The sequence below is a fragment of the Lipotes vexillifer genome, unplaced genomic scaffold (genome assembly GCF_000442215.2).
Source record: "Lipotes vexillifer unplaced genomic scaffold, Lipotes_vexillifer_v1.1 scaffold1312, whole genome shotgun sequence".
Lineage (NCBI taxonomy): Eukaryota > Metazoa > Chordata > Mammalia > Artiodactyla > Lipotidae > Lipotes > Lipotes vexillifer.
Window position 1 is genome coordinate 277,330 of NW_006786207.1, and position 16,098 is coordinate 293,427.

At 37.9% G+C, this 16,098-nt stretch overlaps 1 pseudogene; it reads left to right on the forward strand.

The window, feature by feature from the left end:
• The first annotated feature begins 11,443 nt into the window (after nucleotides 1-11,443).
• On the forward strand, nucleotides 11,444-12,003 carry LOC103091574 (glycine cleavage system H protein, mitochondrial pseudogene; annotated as a pseudogene).
• The last annotated feature ends 4,095 nt before the right edge of the window (nucleotides 12,004-16,098 follow it).

Here is a 16,098-nt window from a genome sequence, read left to right on the forward strand (position 1 = left end):
ATGCTAATTTAAAAGTATAGTTTATCAGGAAGATATAATAATTCTAAATTAGTATGCTCCTAATAATATAGCTTGGAAACAATAACTGATGGACCTACAGGTGAAAATTGACATTCTGCTGCCATAGTGGGAAATTTTAGCATATCTCTCTCAGTAATTGATAGACCACATAGACAACAAAATCTGCAAGGATACAGAAGATTTGATTATTGTCATTATTAAATTTGATCTAGTGGCTGTATGTATATATACTGCATCTATCAACACGTAGTTTTCCAACCATATAGGAAAGTGTTAAAAATTAATCTGTACTAGGTCATAAAGGAAATATCAGCAAGTTTCAAAAACTACGTATGGCCTACATTCACTGTTAGTGCAATTAAGTAGGAATCAATAACAAAAAGATGAAACCAAGAACTCCTATACTACTAAAAAGTAAAAGGCACAGTTCTAAATAACCCATAGATCAAAGAAGTCATAATGAAATTTGGTTTTAAATTATGGTATTAAAATGCTATTTATCAGACCTTGTAGAAAGTACCATACTGTGTGGGAAAAGCAAATTGCAGAAAAATATGTACAGTGTGATTACACTTATAGAAAGTTCAAATCAGAAAAACTGTACATTATGAATGCATGTGCATAAATGGTATAGCTATAAAGAAAAGCAGGGGAATTGTTATTACAGATTTTAAAAGTGGCGTTGGGCAAGTTCAGCTCACCCCTAGGCTGGGCTAAGTATTTCTTGGTGTTCCCAAATTATCCTGTATACATATAATAGAATGTATTATATTTTACTAATTATTTGTTGGTGTATCTGTCTTCATCACTATAGACTCCTTTTTCCTTTTTTTTTTTTTAATTCTTAGTGGTGCTTACTTTATTGAGATTCCAGTTTCCCATGGACCATTCTTTTTTTTTTTGGCCTCACTGAGCAGCTTGTGGGATCTTAGTTCCCCAGCGAGGGATTGAACCTGGGCCCTGGCAGTGAAAGTGCTGAGTCCTAACCATTGGACCGCCACAGAATTCCCTCCTTTTTGTTTTTTGAGAATAGAAGTTCTGCCTTATTCCTATTTTAATATATTCTCAGCATCTAGCATAGTGTATGTAGTACATGGTAGACACATGTTGCACTGAATTGCAAAGAAGGTTTTTATCATGGTGACAGAGAGGGAAGGGCATTCCAGGCAGAGGCAATATTCTGAACAAATGCTTAGAGAGGTGAAAGAAGATGGCTTTTACCCACAGTAAGAAGCAGTCACAGATGGCTAGAGCTTACCTTGCTTTTAGATTGAGCTTGACGTGTTGTAGCTACTTGATAAATATTTGTTGGATGATGGTTGAGTGATTAAATGAATGAATGATTGAATGTTAATGAGCATAGAATGTATGGTGGGGAATGGTAAACAATTGGGCTGAAAGTGTAGGCTGTGTTCAGATCACATAGGCCATCATGTTCACTCTAAAGGAGAACAGCATGAAACAGTGACTAGTGCAAGGAAATGTCATAGTGAGCACCAAGTAATGTGGTGTATGTTGTGAGTGTTGTACTGAGAAGAGGGAGATAAATGGAGAGAGTTATTATAAGGAAAGACTTCACAGAGGAGAGTAGAATTAAAGATTTATAAGGAGAGAAGGAGAGAAGGACATTCCAAGGGAAGTTTATGACACATGACAGTAACCAAGGTATAATACAGAAATGGAAAACAGGTCCCCCCTCTTAAATGAATAAAAATGGAAAAAAAATTTTTCTTCGAGTCCTGGGCCTCTTACGACTGGTTCCATTTTCTTTTTTTTTTAATTTAATTTAATTTACTTTTTTGTACAGCAGGTTCTTATTCGTTATTTGTTTTATACATATTAGTGTGTATATGTCAATCCCAATCTTCCAATTCATCACACCTCCCCCACCCCACCCCACCCCTCTGCTTTCCCCCCTTGGTGTCCATACGTTTGTTCTCTACATCTGTGTCTCTGTTTCTGCCTTGCAAACCAGTTCATCTGTACCATTTTTCTAGATTCCACATATATGCGTTAATATATATTTGCTTTTCTCTTTCTGACTTACTTCACTCTGTATGACTGGTTCCATTTTCTTTATGTTTTTCTGATTGTACATTTTCCAAGATAACTTAATTTTCATAGCTGTTCTCTTTATCTCGTTACTACTACTTTCTGCACTATAAATGTAGTTTCTTCTAGTCATTTTTCAGACACTAAACCTTCTAACAGACGTTGAAATTGGATAGGGTACAGTATAAATGGTTATTACATTTAAATTTTATGAGGTTGAGAAAGATATTTTCTTTGTTAGGGAGAGGACTTAATCTTTAGAAATTTCCTCCTCTTGGGTTCGTACTTCCTAATGCAGTGGTCAAAGTTCATACCTGATGTTGTTCATACCAAAGGCATGGTTTTTCATTACTTCTCTATGCTGTGCTTCTGTTTGATTTTTAAGTTTTGTTGTTGTTTTAAGTTTGCAATTCATCACTATTTTCACATTAGGTAAGTTTAACTTGCTCCCAGGCCCCAAGGATTGATGTAAATCTCAGACTTGTACAGATCAAGGAAATACAGTGAGGTAGGAGAAATGAGCAGTGTTCATTTTAGACACTGGTAAAAATATTTCTTCGTGGAGGGAAGCTGAATTTATTTAAGAAATGAGGGGGAAATAAGGGAAGAAAAAGGGAAAATAGATTAATTTTGATAGAAAGAAAAGAATTTCTGAAAGATTCTGTTATCAACATAAAGTTTAACCAGCAACAAACTGTGTTAAAAATAATTCCTTCTTCATAAAACAGGGTGATAAAGAGCTAGTTGGGAAAACATCAGTCTAAATGCTACTTGCAATTTGTTGTCTATCAGCTTTGTTATGTTCTGAGTTTTGTTGACTGTTGAGTAATGGTAGGGCTACAGTTTTTATCATATAAGTTTGTCTGATGTTTTGCTAATTTTCCTTTTCTCCTTAACAGTTTGGATGACTTTTTGGTAAATTCTCTCATAGTGGTTTTCAACCTTTCCTGTACATAATCACTACGAAATCTTAAAAAGAGAGCTAACTGAGCCCTACCCCAAACCTATGGAATCTAGTGAGATGGGTCTAAATCATTTATTTTTATTTAAAAAATTTATTTATTCATTTATTTTATTTTTGGCTGCACTGGGTCCTCGTTGCTGTGCGCGGGCTTTCTCTAGTTGCGGCGAGTGGGGGCTACTCTTCATTGTGGTGCGCAGGTTCTCATTGCGGTGGCTTCTCGTTGTGGAGCATGGCTCTAGGTGCACGGGCTTCAGTAGTTGTGGCACATGGGCTCAGTAGTTGCGGCGCATGGGCTCAGTAGTTGCGGCGCATGGGCTCAGTAGTTGTGGCGCATGGGCTTAGTAGTTGCAGCTCATGGGCTTAGTTGCTCCGTGGCATGTGGGATCTTCCCGGACCAGGGATCAAACCCATGTCCCCTGCATTGGCAGGTGGATTCTTAACCACTGTGCCACCAGAGAAGTCCTTAAACCATTTATTTTTAAACAAAGTGTTTTTCTTTAGGTGATCCTGAGGTATGTCCAGGGTTGAAAACTACTGTGTATATTTTTATATTTCTTTCTATACATTGACCCCTATGGTAATTGTAAGAGCACTTATCCATTAAATTAGAAGATAATACATATAAGAGAAATTTTATTAAATCTCTAGACAGACGCTTGTATAGTCATAGGTTTGTATTATATAATTGAGGAAATTTATGGACCTGTGTTTTGGACAGAACAGGAATCATAACAGAACCCTGTGAGAGGAACTTCTTCCTGGCACATAGGACTTCAGTATGTAGATTCCTATGTTACGTTTTTCCCTTTCTACTATTTAAAGAGTCACTATAACCATTCTCCTTTTCTTAAAATAATAAGGCAACATCCCGAGGTGGTTTTAAATATATTAGGTGTTAAAAAAAATTAACCAGTGTTTGAAATTGATAATACTTTTCCCTTGTTTGTTCTGGTTGGGTGCTGTCCCCTCACAAGAACCAGAATCTTTACAGTTTGAGACATCAGACTTGGATGAGGAAGGGCAAATTGTACTACTTAAGGACCAGCTACTCTGTGGTTTTCTTATGAGACTATGTTATAGGGGAAAGGTAACCACAGAGAATATGGTATTGAATTTGAGTGGCCTGGAAGTGGTTAGAAATAAAATGTCTCTAATTCCAATATTCTCCAAGTTTGTCAGCTTTTCATTATTTTTATAGGAAGAATTTTAGCTTTTTATCCTGAGATGAGCCTGTCCCCAAATCTGGCTTCAATTTTTTTTCCTTATTCAATTGCTGAGCACACTTTGCTCTATGATATCACTATTGGCTGTAAGTTAAAAGTTACTGTATAACTTAAATGTCAGACTTCAAACCACCAAGTATACATGGTTTTGTTCAGCCACGTTTTTAAATGAAATCTAATTCAAGTTTTTGGCTAAAAGTACTTTCCACATTTATCAAAGTGACACATAAACTGAAGAAATACATCTAAATACTAGGTGTTATTGAATCTGGGATTGCAGAGAGGTAGCAGAGTTAAGGGCAGTTCTTTTCCCAAATAGTCTAATTTACTCATGTTCTTCAAAAAAGTATCTGCGCAAAGTAATTGGTTCTCTTTTCTTCTAGCCCCTGTGGATTTCATCCTTTAAAAAAATGGCTTAGAGCCTATCAGTAGTGAAGAGCTGAGTTTTGAGGGCATGGAAAATTCTGTTGATGATTTTCTTTAGTTTTGGCTTTCGTGAGTTATATATAGGGAGGCTTAGGAGTATCACAGTGGCTTTATCATATATCACTTGGCTACTTCCCCCTCAGACTTGATTTGTTACAGTGAAGGGAAAGGCAGTTGAAATGAGAAACGCACATCCTTTGCTAACTTCCTTCTTTACCTTGAATAAGTCACTATGTCACTTTCAAAGATAAAAGGAGATAATGTGGTAACTTCTGCTGCTTCTGTCTTGTGAGAGGACATCAGTGAGAGACTCGGGCAGATGAGAAAACTGTCAGAGTTTAAGTTGGTTACTTTGATATTTTCTTTAGACTACAGATCTTTAACATAAAACAAGGACTAGTGGATGGTTTGTCTGAAATAGCTTTCTCAAACACCATTTTCAGTACTGAGCTGTGCAAAACATAAATAATAGAGGAATACACAGCTTTACTTTGTAATAAGTGAAGGTCTAGCCTGATATTAAGGTAGTGTAAGATAACTTTGAAACTTTTGATTTTTCAAAATATATATGTAATTATTTATCGCTTCTAGGCAGTTTGCCTTTAATGTCTTATTTTCTCCAGATTTGACCTGTTCTGTCATTTCAGTAAGCATTTGAAACATATTTTAAGGGTTATTCTACAGATTGTTTTTAACAGAGTTATGGCTAGTATAGCATGAACTGTGTGTGCTCTGCATCTAGACTTCATGGTGTCTGTGTGTTGTGAACATAAGCGGGCACTGATGTCTTATGTTCCCAGGCAGTTTGTCACAATCCATGAGCTCTGAGGAGCTAATATTGGGGAATCACAGATACGCTGTATGCCTTTCTATCTCAACTCTTTTACTGGAATTCTCAATAAAACCGCATTACTTGCTTTCATTTTTCCTTCTCCCCCCCCTTTTTTTTTTGTGTAATGTGAATTTGAAAATGAGAGATAAATGGAAATAAGACCATTGGAAAAAAGAAGATGAATAAAAAAGTGAAGACAGTTTCAAAATAATCTGAGTTTGGCTGTATGTTGATACCACCTGTGCTTGGTTGGTAAAGGTAGCAGTTTTTGTGTGTTTTGTTGTGTTGAGCTTTTATTTATCAAACATTTGCTCTGCACCAAGTACTAGTCTAAGCACTTTATATAAATTAATTCCTCCTTGAACTCTAAGGTAAGTGTTATTATCTCCATTTTACAGATGAGGAAACTGAAGTCACATCTAACATTTGGCAGAGCTAGGATTCACAGTCTGCCTTTGGAGCCCTTGTGTTAATCATTAATAGAACAACAGCGATCCATGCAGGGAAAAAGTTGATATTTACAGATAGAGGAGTTAGGACTCTATCCAATAACTTTACCCATTTTCCTAAAGCTTAAGATTGGATGTGAAAGGAGAAAATATATATTTTATGGGTTGATGGGATTGGTGGGAATATAATAGAAGAGATTGCACTCAAATTTATAGGCATCTTTTTGACATTGAGAATGAGTAGAGTGTGCCTTTCTCAAGTGAGAGGATACCAAAGAGTTGTTTGCACACAAACTTTTTGTATTAAACATTGACTCATTGACTTCAGCAATTTAATAACTATAGTGTATTGGTTATTTATTGCTGTGTAGCAAACCACCCCAAAACGTAAAGGCTTAAAACAATGTCAGTTACTTTGCTGAAACATCTGCAGTTTGGGAAATTCAACATCTCAGTAGAAACAGTGCTTCTTTGCTCCATGGAGTGTCAACGGGGTTGGCTCAGGGTGGAGGACCTACTTTCGAGCTGGCTCACTCATCAGGCCAGCAGGTTGGTGCTGGCCTGAGCTGGGACCTGAGCCAGGGCTATTGGCTAGAGGGTCTCGGTTTTTCTTCATTTGGGCCTCTCCACAAGCTGCTTGGCCTTCCTCGAGTATAGTGGCTGGATTCCAAGACTGATCATTGCCTGTTAGAAAAGTGCTTGCTTTATAATTGTTCACTGAATGGATGAAAGAATCTCAGGTTGATTTCTTGCTCTTGTTGGCTCACTTGGCAAACTGCCACTGTAAAAAGTATGTGTTTCTCCTCAGGGTCTGGTAATCCCTGGTTCTGAGAACTGCTATTTAGAGGATTTAAAAAAAAAAAACATGTCAACTATTGATCTATTTCTTCCTTCAGTCAAATTTCTGTTTCTAGTAAATTACCCCCATTTACTGCAAGTCTGCAAAAATCATCTGTGAACCATTCAGTAAACAGAGAAAAATAGCTTTTTTAAGATTTGGAGAACTCCCTTGGGAACTCCCTGTCTATAGCCTCAGTTGCAATGAAAATTAACATAATTTCCTGTTCCTGGATCTGGAGATGGTATAATAATGAGTTTACTACCTGCTGTTCTTGAGTTGTGGGTTAGTTTCCCTAAAATAAAGATCTGGATTTTTTCTCCTGGCATGAGGCAGAATGTTACATAAAATTCATTTATTTGTTATTAAAAAAAAAAAAGAATGCCTTCTATGGGTTAAGCATTGTCCTTGAACAAAACAGGTCTCTGTACCTACAGGGACATACAGACAATAAACATAATAAGTGAAATAATAGAACAAAGGGATAAAATATAGTAGCGTAAATGGTTTTACAAGTGTGAGAGTGGTTGTTGGAGTTGTAGTTTTAAATAGTGATCACTATAAAGTAGACATTTGAACCAAGGCTTAAAGGTGATAAATAGCCATATGGATATATGGAGGAAGAGCATTCCAGACAGAGGGAACAGCCAGTACTAAGGTGCCAGGATGGAAGTGTGCCTTGCATGTTCAAGGAAAAGCAAGTGGGTCAGTGTGGTTGGACTAAAGTGAGCAAGGGGGAGAGTAGTAGAAGATGATGCCAGAGAGATACGGTGGAGGGAGGGGTTAAATTTAGTGAGGCCTTGGTCATTGTAAGGATTTGGGCTTTTACCATGATAGAAATGAAGAGCCATCTGAAGGTTTGGAGCAGAGGAGTGACATAGTAATCTGACCTAGATTTTAAAGCAATCCTTCCAGTTGCTGTGTTGAGAATAGCCTGAACCTGGCAGGCAGGAAGACAAGCTGTGCCACTAACTGCTGTGTCATCTGTGGCACACATAGCACTTTCCGATTTATAAAGCATGTTCACATCCATCGTTTCATTTGAATCTTTGAAAAACCCTGTGAGATATTTATTTTTCCTATTTTACATGTGAGGAATTGGAGGTTCAGTGAAGTTAACCGACTTTCCCAGAGCGACTCAATTGGAGAGTCTCATAGCCACACGTTGAATCCATATCTCTTGACTCCAAATTTTGTGTTCTTTCCTGTATTCCACATTAAAACCTGAGGATTTTCATGCTCTTTCCAGCTTAAAGTGATTTCACTTTTTCATGTACAGTTCTCAGGAAGAGGAATAGCAGCATATGGATATCTTTTGGGGGTGGGAACCAGTAAGATTCTTAACTGCTGAGATGGCTTGAACTTAAAATTGACCAACTTGTACCATAAGGAACCAGGTTTGCAAAGGGAAAAACAGATTTGGAGATTTGACATTTTTTGTTCAGCTACTTGGTATGAAAATTGGGTATCTGAAATCATATCTTAAGGATTATGTTGGCTTCATAAATAATCTAAAACAGTTGTTGGCTTTTAGAATTTCATAAATGAAAAAGTAAAGTAACAATTCTTATAATACTTTTTCCAGACTTTTGGAGAAATTGAAATTACTTGTGTTTTATTAATCTGTGCTTTTCAGGCCCATTGACCCACAGCATGAGCAAGGTTTATTGGTGTAATGATTATTCTAAGGCTTAAAACTGTTGTGATTCTTGCAGGGTAGCATGTTTCTATTTTTAAAAATATTTATTAGTTTATTTAAAAATATTGAATAGAATCTGATTTAAGCTAATTATGAAAAGTGATTAGATTGCCATATTAATATCATCTATAAACAGTTAATCATTATACTAATTCTTATTGTGACTCTGAGTCATCTCCTTGTGTTCTTGGAAATTTATTTTTCCCAAAATTAACAAAAAGGGACATTGAATGATGTAAAACACTCATGCCAAGAATCTAAAAGTTCATATCAACAGTAATTTTCTCATACTCTTTTGTACATTTGGCCATTATAAGGACTGTCAAATTCCTTTCTTAATATTTGTGTTGTCCAAATTGTACTAAGACAGTCTTGAATTCTGGCAGTAAAATAAAGCTCCTTTATGTCTTTCAGATATTAATAAAAACAAGGGAAATGTAAATTTGCAGTTATTTAGATGGTTAAAATTAGTTTCTATAGGTCATTTCATAGGTTCAAGCATATATAGTTGTTTTGAGCTGAATTGGACAGTCAGCTTCTCTGTAATTTAGCTTGAGAAATTTCATTTCACTTTAATTAATTTATTATTTTAGAAATTTCATTTTAAGACTTTAAAAAAAATTTGCGAGGAATTAGGACCAAATGACAACAGCAACTAAAAAAAAAAGTGAAAAACTTTAAAAGATTCTTTCTAAAATTAATATATTGCCTTTTCAAAATACTTTCTGGCCCAATGGGTAGATAATAAAATTGAGACTTATAGACTGTTTGGATCCTTATTTTTGCCTCTTCTCTGACCCACTTCCTTGTTTAAAATGCTTTGTTGACTCTGTATAATAAAAGTGTTGTGAAGATCCTTTTTGTGGAGTCCATTGAATGAGATCTGAGTGAGCCCTCAGGCTAAAAAAAGGTAAAAGTTACTAAAGTAGCTATGGTTAAACATATATTGTCATTACACTGTGATAATCATTACTCACGTGGGCATTGGGAAAAAATAGTGATCACTTATGAGCCAAACCAATCAACATTAAAACTGATTCCTAGGAAGTGTAGCTGCTAAGTGATTATAGCACAGTCCAGTTACAGATGGAATAACCTAAATTGATAGTTAAACTCAAGGCATTTGCTTGTAACAGTCACAAATTGTGAATCGAAATGCCAGTTTTCACAGTGGTAATAAAATCATGAAAAGAACAATGAATAGTAGAAGAGCTCTTTGAAAACTTCCAAGTACTAATGATTGTGAACTCTTGTAATTTACTCCATAAATCATCCATAAACCACATAAATCATTTTTTAAAATTAATTAATTTATTTATTTTTGGCTGAGTTGGGTTTTTGTTGCTGCGCGTGGGCTTTCTCTAGTTGCGGTGAGCGGGGGCTGCTCTTCGTTGCAGTGCGCGGGCTTCTCACTGCAGTGGCTTCTCTTGTTGCGGAGCGCGGGCTCTAGGCGCACGGGCTTCAGTAGTTGAGGCGCGTGGGCATCGGTAGTTGTGGCTCGCGGGCTCTAGCGCACAGGTGCAGTAGTTGTGGTGCACGGGCTTAGTTGCTCCACGGCATGTGGGATCTTCTCAGACCAGGGATCAAACCCGTGTCCTCTGCATTAATAGGCAGATTCTTAACCATTGCGCCACCAGGGAAGCCCACATAAATCATTTTTGATTGTGTCCTTCCACATCCCTCTCGTCTGACTTCCCCATCCTTTTCCCCAAACTGTCCACTTCTGTTGGATTTATTGTGAACAACATGTAACTTTTAGGGAATTGAGGTAGGAAAGATGTTATGAGAAACAAGATTAGTTTAAAACAGTGGCTCTCAAACATTGGCGTATATCAGATTGTTAGGCACTGCTCCCAGAGTTCTTGGGTGAGTAGGTCTGGAATGGGGCCTGAGAGTTTGCATTTCTAACCAGTTATCAGGTGATGCTAATGCTGCTGGTCCAGGTACCACACTCTGAGAATCACTGTGCTAGGGGAAGGTGCATTCTGATCCAGAGGAACTAACAAAGTGTGTTAATTGCTAGTTGACAGTAGGATTCAAGAAAGGAAAAGTATAGAAACTACTCCTAGAAGCCATAGCAGCCACTTTGACTTGGCAGTTAACTATGAGAGCCTTGCAAACAGCTTTAAGATCCCTAGCCAGGAAATAGGAAAGCAGAGGAACCGTTCTAGTAATCTGCTGTTTTTCTGGCAGTGGTAACCATCAAGTAGTCTAGATGAATAGGAGACAAATGTAATACCAGTTTTTAAAAGAAAGAAGGTAGATTTTCCCCATTAGACCAGGGAATTTAATATTATTCATAGGGAAGATTTTGATATAAAAAGGGATATGTTAACTGGGAGCCACAATTAAAACAAGAACAAAACATACCAGTTTTGTTTATTTTATTGAATAAATTGCTAGACTTAATGATAATGTGGCAGACAGGGCCATCCATAAATAATCTAGCCTTGCATTATGGTTAGTCTCCTTTCTTTTCCTTCTCTCTCTGAGATGATCCCTTTCTCACTGTGCTTGCACATGCACATGTCCACTTACATACCCTCTCCTGCTTTACTTGCAATTCCCCAAGCAAAACATACTCTCTTATGACTGTGTCCTTTTTCATATACTAGTCTATCTACATGAAATGCCTTCTCACTCACATCCTCTTTTCCACCTGTTTATTTACTGCTTGTATTTTAAGATAAAATATCTTGGTGAAGATCAAATGCCTTAGCTATATGCTTCTGTAACATTTGGCATTAACCCATGTTATGCTGCTAATCCCTCTATTATCTTTTGTCTGTATCACTCTTCCCCCCCGCCATACACACACACACACACACACACACACACACACACACACACACACACGCACTATTTGATTTTTATCTTTGAGTCTTTAGCATCAAATGTGATTCCTGGAACATAATAGGTATCTAGTACATGTTGAATAAATGAGTGAATCAGTCATTCTGGCTGCGAACGTGGCGCTGCGAGTGGCGCGGAGCGTGCGGGCCGCGGTCTGCAGGCTGTGCGCCATCTCTGCGCCCAACGCGCCCTGCCCGCCGCGGCCCTGGGGACTGCGGGCGGGCGCCGGCCCCGTTCTGCTGTCGGGTCATAGATTCACAGACAAACATGAATGGGTAACAACAGAAAACGGTGTTGGAACAGTGGGAATCAGCAATTTTGCACAGGAAGCTTTGGGAGATGTTGTTTACTGTAGTCTGCCTGAAGTTGGGACAAAATTGAACAAACGAGGAATTTGGTGCTTTGGACAGTGTGAAAGCTGCTAGTGAACTCTATTCTCCTCTATCAGGAGAAGTAACTGAAATTAATGAAGCTCTAGCAGAAAATCCAGGACTTGTCAACAAAATCTTGTTATGAAGATGGTTGGCTGATCAAGATGACACTCAGTAACCCTTCAGAACTAGATGAACTAATGAGTGAAGAAGCCTATGAGAAATACATAAAATCTATTAAAAAATATCAGTCATTCTGGGAAATGTCAGCATAATGCAGTGATGATGTTCTAATCCTGGACCCAAATCCTAGCTTTGTTAATTACTCAGAGCACTTACATTTCTGACACCAATTCCAATGTATGTTTTTCCACACCACCAAACAGTTCTCCCTAAGGGTTCTGATCACCTAGTTCCAATGTGTGAGGAGGTTTTTCCCATACCACGAAGCAATTCTCAGACACTAGGGTGTCCTACAATTAAACTTAATTCTGACACAGACAGTGTGGAGATAGTGTCAGATCCCACAGGTTAAGGGCTCAGTCCTACAAGAGTTACCCTACACCCACTTCAGGCATCAATCGTTAATCCAAGTTGTCACCTGTGCTTCTGGCTAATGGGCTATAGATCAGAGGTTCCCATGACCTCAGGTTCAATTAATTTGCTATAGTGTCTCACAGAAGTCAGAGAAACATTTTACTTACTAGAGTACCTGTTTATTATAAAGAGATATAACTCAGGAACAGCCAAATGGAAAAGCTGCATAGGGCAAGGTATGGGGGAATGGACAGGGAACTTCCATGCCCTCTTCAAGCTCACCACTGACCCTGCATCTTCACCGACCCAGATGCTCCCTGAATCCCTTCCTTTTGGGTTTTAATGGAGGCTTCATGACAGAGACAGATTGATTAAGTCATTGGCCATTGGTGATTGAGCTCAATCTCTAGTTCCTTTCCCCTCCCTGGAGTTGGGGGGTGGTGGGTGGGACTGAAAGTTCCAACTCTCTAATCTTATGGTTCTCTCTACTCTCTAGGTAACCTAAGGGCCTTCCAGCTCACCTCATTGACATAGCAAAAGGCACCTTTATGGGTCTTATCACTTGGGAAATTCCAAGGGTTTTAGGAGCTCTGTGCCAGGAAAATGTTGTGACCAAATATATATTTCTTTTTATAAATCACCATATCACAGCATGACTTGGGCAAACTGTTTAAACTCTTTGAGCCTCAACTTTCTTTGAGCTTTCATTCCTTAGTACGTAGTAGGTGCTCAAAAAATGGTTGCTGCTGTCATACTGTATTTGCATCTTAGAAGAATGTTTAACAGTCTTGTATTCTCTGTGGTCAAGACAGGGAATTTTGGTCTAGGGTATATTACAATTAATTCATAAGTAGTTTAACTTATGTTTTTACAAACTTGGAAGGTGCTCCCTAGGAGCCTGCTGCAGGGCTCAATTTCTTGGCTCTGTTCTTTTCGATATCTTAATAACAACTCAGTTGAGGATGTTGATGGTATGTTGTTCTTTGCTTAGAAGGAGAATTTCTTTTGCTAATTAGGATTCTAAAAGTTCTTGAATGATATTTTAAGAGGAATTTGATGTAAATTATTCAGCTGGATCAAAAAGCTCCATTATATAACTTCAGAATTGGAAATGAGAGAGGAGAGGAAAGGAAGGGAATGTAATAGTCCAAAATCAGTTTGTGAGAACAGTTGGAGTTTTAATTATACCAGCCTCAATATAGAGTATGATGTAACTGCCAAAAAAGCCTACCTGATATTAGGTATATTGGTGGAAGAATAATATTTAGAACATGGGAAGGAATTACCCTGTTCCATCCTATAATGGTCATACTACCTCAGAAGTGCTGTGGCCAGTTCTGGACCCATCTCTGAGAAACATATTGAGAGGGGAGTGACCAAATATGCTGAAGGGACCTAAGACTGTACTATAAAGACGACCATATGGAAGAAACTAAAGCCTTGAAAAAGAAAGCCTGGAGTGAGGGGCGGGGGATGTTAGGTGTCTTTGGACATTGGAAGAAGGCTTGCTTAGACTTCTGAATAGCCACAGAGTCCAGAACTAGTACCAAGACTGGTGGTACTAGTTAAAGCATTTCTAGTTTAAAAAAAAAAAAAAAGAGGACCCTATTGAAGTGAATCCCAGGGAGGGACAACCCAGAATTTGCTCCCCTCCCAAACACGGTTCCTTCCCAGGAGCTTTAGCTCAACACTGTCCAATGGAAATAAAATCTGGGTGGACTGCATACGCAGTTCTTAAATAGTTAGGGTGATAGAGCTTCTCCTAGGGATTGGTGGGGTTGAGGGAGTACTTCCACCAAACAGGAATGTTACTATGTGGATATTTCACTAATGCAATGGAGGGGTGGGCCAGTAGGGGGTGAATTAATTGAGATGCTGTAAACTGGCGGGAAAGTTCTTAACTTTGATTTTGTTTACTGCATACTTTCCTAAGTAAAATTTTTAGCATTACACTTGAAAGGATTAAAAAGTAAACACTTTTCAAAAACATAAGTTTCAAAAAGAAAAAATGTATTCTGCAGTTATCATCACATTCTTCATTTGGCTTCCCGACAAAATTGTTTTGTTTACTGCTTATCTCATGTTTTCTAAAATACCAAACTAAGTTTTCCTGAGTTTACTTGGACATTTCATTAGGCCTTTTACCTTGTTTGCAGAAGGGTTTATACTGTTTGTGACCACTCAGGTAAACATTCTGTCTGAAAAATACAATTGTAACAAAATGTAGCCTCAGTTGTAGCAAAATTAAATTTTATACAGTGATCATAATTTGGTGGTACACTTTTGAAGAGTTTGTAGTATGCCAGAGTGCCACAGCATACCTGTGAGAACCACTGGAAGGCAGTGATTCTGGAGGTAAAGAATTGAGGAGAATAGGGAACATAATAAGATATCAGACAAAGAGTCTAGAGAGGTGTACCTGCTTTTTGCTTCCACCTAACATCCCTTTCCCCAAATTTGGAGGCAAATTACTAAACCCGAAAGAACTTCTTTTCTCTTAGAATCACAGGACCCTTAACTGTGATGTTCTCGTCAGCCTTATTTTCCTCCTCTACTTCATCCTTCTAAATAGAATCTGGTATCCCTTCTTTTGTGCTTCTCTAGGGAAATTCCCTTTGTGTTGAATTTCAAGAAGATTATGACTAGTGTAAGTTATATGTGTGGCATTGTAAAATTAAACACACACATAAGATATCTTATTGATGAGCCAAATTCCTAAGCCCTTGACTAATGAGCTAAAAGTGTTGGGACTTCCCTGGTGGCACAGTGGTTAGGAATCCGCCTGCCAATGCAGGGGACTCGGGTTCGAGCCCTGGTCCAGGAAGATTCCCACGTGCCACGGAGCAACTATGCCCGTGCGCCACAACTACTGAGCCTATGCTCTAAAGCCCGCAACTAGTGAGCCCACATGCCATAACTACTGAAGCCTGTGCGCCTAGAGCCCATGTTCCGCAACAAGAGAAGCCACGACAATGAGAAGCCTGCGCACCTTAACGAAGAGTAGCCCCCGCTCACCGCAACTAGAGAAAGCCCACGCACAGAAGCGAAGACCCAACACAGCCATAAATGAATGAATGAATGAATGAATAAAAGTGTTAAATAACTATTGCAGTATTTGATTGATACTGATATACATATGTTTGCCCCAAATACATGAAGAAGGAATTAGGGAGAGTGGGGAGAAAGAAGTAAGTAGGAAACTTTCATAGGCATTTAAAAAAAATTCTGTTAGCTTTATTTGATAGCCTGCCTTCTGGGATTGTGAAAATCTAAAGAATTTGACTGTTGATAAAGAGAAAAATTCCCATTTCATTCGAACTATTTCCTCATTGAAAATAATCAGTTTGCAGCATCTAAGCCTTCTTATTCCAGTTATTATCTGAGTTTAGAATTCCTTTATATGTACCTATTTCTACTTTTTATGTACGTGTTTCTACTTTATATATATATATACATATATATATATATATACATATACACACACACACACACATAACATAATTATAGTTTTTAAAGCATATAGAATACTGACTTTGTCTAAACAGGTTATAAATAAGGTACTTCTATACTTACAAAAATTATTTTCAAAATTATTTTTCATATATGTACAGGATGCCAAGCTAGGGATTTGACCATATCAGTATGCTGTTTTGACTTGCTTCTATGCCTGGTATTCTTGCTGTGTGTATAGAGCTACAAAAGAATTTTGATTTGCTTCAGAGCTACACGTAGGATGCATATGTATGACATATTTTTATTTCAATTATTTTTTAACATTTTAAAATTTTCAGTATGTTGGAACGAGATTCCAGGAGAATGAATCCTGGTGTGAA